The sequence below is a fragment of the Frankliniella occidentalis genome, unplaced genomic scaffold, assembly GCF_000697945.3.
Source record: "Frankliniella occidentalis isolate FOCC.00 unplaced genomic scaffold, Focc_3.1 Scaffold142, whole genome shotgun sequence".
NCBI classification, from domain to species: domain Eukaryota; kingdom Metazoa; phylum Arthropoda; class Insecta; order Thysanoptera; family Thripidae; genus Frankliniella; species Frankliniella occidentalis.
This window is the reverse complement of record NW_026267269.1, coordinates 547,605-550,549: the sequence shown is the minus strand read 5'-3', so window position 1 is coordinate 550,549 and position 2,945 is coordinate 547,605. Positions and strand designations below refer to the sequence as shown.

General features: G+C 55.2%; 1 protein-coding gene across 1 annotated transcript in view; it reads left to right on the top strand.

Annotated features, from left to right (window-relative positions):
- LOC113205682 (nuclear hormone receptor FTZ-F1) overlaps positions 1-2,945 on the top strand; it is a 145,688-nt gene that overhangs the window by 40,779 nt on the left and 101,964 nt on the right. The gene's annotated exons all lie outside the window — the stretch shown is intronic.

The following is a 2,945-nucleotide window of genomic DNA, read 5'->3' as shown; positions in this document are numbered from 1 at the left end:
GGGGTAGGAAAGAGGGGTGGGGGTTGAATATCGATAGTGTCGAACTGGCCCGGGTTGCAGCGGCGCCCCCCGCCCTCTCTCTATCACTCACTGGCCTTCTTCTGAATTCGTTGCGTGAAATGCATATGTCGTAGTCTGAGTCGGTAGTATATGGAGTGTTTCGCATATGTGTCATTATACTACATTAAAGCCTTTGGTTGGCAATTAATTTTGAATTCCGAGTAACACACCTGTCACCTTTTTAGTAAGTGACCGCCTGACGAGTCGCCTATACGCGTATACGTGCCATGGCTTTGCAAGGCACTTACTAAGGGCGACGACACCGCGACCATTTGAACGATATTAAATAACTCATATATTAAATAACCACATGACTGTGTGTGTGTGTGGTCGCATAAACCGCATGCTACGTGTCAATGGTGTGTACGACATGAGCAGAAAAATATATATGACACGTTTTGTGGCTATGCTGTTTATGACATTCAATACTCCGCGCCGCACATGCGCCGCGCCGCACATGCGCCGTGCCGGGCACGACGGTACAAGGAGCGTGCAGTATGATGTTTAGTTAGGCCCCTCTTGGCTCGTACCGTGCGTCCAAGTCTCTGGGGTGGGTGGCCTGCTCTCAGGCGGGGCGCCGCGGTGGCTCGGTATCATCACCGACTCATAAGGCTGCTGGGCGTTACATAAGCGCACATAAACTTGTCAGAGACCTTGTGCACCCCGCCGCAGCCCGCCGCAGCCCGCCGCAGCAGCCCCTCCCAGAGCCTGCGCGCCCGCCCGCTGCTGCCACCGCTGCTGCAGCCGCCGTCGTTGCCAGCGCTGCTGCCGCTGCCAGCGCTGCTGCCGCTGCCACCGCTGCTGCTGCAGCCGCCGCGGTGCCTCGTTGCCTCAGGCGATTTCTCTCACCTTGTGCCACTTGCTCACAGAGCGTACGAGGCGAGAGATTTCATCCCGTGCTGGCGCGGCGTGGCGCGGCGTGGTGCTTGGCCGGGCCGTGTTGAACTGGCCCAAACTGAACCGCTCCACCCCCACCGCCGAGCCGCGCCGAAGCCGAGCTCCAAAGTCATTCGGCTCGGCTTCGGCTCGGACAGACCGAACGCTCGTTTTGTGGTCGGGTGTTGGTCATCGTGTCACACATCAACCATAACGCCCAGCTCTTCCCTCTCCTCTAAAACAGTACCAACGTCGAAGTAGAATTTTCTCTTTTAGTTTTGTTTGGTCTGCGTGAAAGGCTATCGACGAGATTAACCTAATTACCTTACAGAAAACTTAAATCTTTAACCATCGCTCTTCGTCTGTGCATCCCCTCAAATCCCCTCCGACGAGCGTTCTGCTCGGGCGCCTGCCCTGGAGCAGGCCCGTTGCACAGGCGCGTACGGCGGGGCGGCCTACCCCGCGGGCGGCCAACCTCCCGGCCGAACGCGGGGTAAAGCCTCGGGGGGACCCGCACGCGGCATGCGCCAAATGAAATGCGCACGTTTTCATCTATTTGCATGAATTTGTTTTTGTTGGGCGCGGCCGCTGGAGTGCAGCTGCCATGTGGCCATGTGGCCCGCTCACATGCTGATCAGATACTGCGCTAAAACCGGAACATTATACTACCTCCTTTTTTACTGTCAACCTTTATCGTTCGAGAGAGTTTGCCTCGAGTTTCCAGAGTTATTCAGTCGGTTGTTGGTTGTGTAGCCTCCTAACCGGAGCCCCTCTGGAACAATCCCACTGCGCCCGACGAGCTTACAATTTCTTCTCTCCAGGACTCCAGCGGCAGGCCCGCGCTGTCGCCTCTGGAGCAGGAGCAGTGACGCTGCACAACGGGGGTGGCCTTGAGGCCTGGAACCGGGGGGTGGGGGGCGGCGTGCACTCGTCAGATCTGGCCAAGATGTGGGCCAGATACGGCGCAAGGAGTATTGTTCCTTAGATTACCCCGGGCCAGGCCATGCTCCCTCTCTCTCCCCGCCTCTCTCCTTCCCTGCCCCCCCCCTCGTCCTCCTAAACCAGCGCGAGGGCCTAACCGGGAGGGGGAAGGGTCCTAAACCGCTCCCAGCCCAAAACTACGGTGTGTCGAAAAACTCGGCGTCGAGGAGTGGGGAAGGGGGGAGGGGAATGAAGACAAATGATCCAGGTACTACTACAGTGCAACGCAACGCCGAGGTTGCCTCCACGTGGCGTGGCACCCCTACCCCTTGTATTGCCTCGAGATTCGAGACGCCTGCTGCCTGGAGGATAAAGAGAGAGAAAATGAACGGTATAGAGGAGAAAAAGGGAGAGAAAAGGTTTACTCTCTCTCCCCTCTCTCTCTCCACTGCTTGTGATTTTTAGACAAACCCCTTTTTCTGAAATCTTCCAGTAAATCTCCCACAATTAAAATTGAACGTTCGTTATGAACCGTCACAAACAATCAGCCTCTTCTTAAGAATGGGTTCGTGTGACTTGTCTACAGAAATTATTAGTATTTACAATACACCTAGGATGTCACAAAGCAAGCTTATAAGATTACTTGGTAATCAATTTATTTGTTAAGTACCTTTTTAAGTACCTAACAAAAGGTCTAAGAGAAGTCAAGATAAGCCGTTAATACAGAAATCAGAGTAACGAGCTGAGAGTGTAGACAATGGGCTGACTGGCCTGGCACTACAGAAACGCAGAGGTGTGAATTTATGCACCTCCGCGTGCGAGCGTGTCGCTATACATTTCCGTAACCCCGCCGCGCACCGCTGCCGCCCGGGACTGCTCAACAGTCGCTAGAAAGTGGTGTGGTTCGTACGGACTTTTCAGTACCGAGGTGTGAAGTGCGACGCGACGTCGTTCAGTTTTCTCGCTCTGTCTCTCTTACCGCGACACTCTAACACATGTAGCAGCAGCGCCTGGGTTGCGCCGCGCTGGCTGTTCGTTCGGGCAACGGCTATTATTTTGCCATCACGGCGGCTCGCTCTGTCCACTCC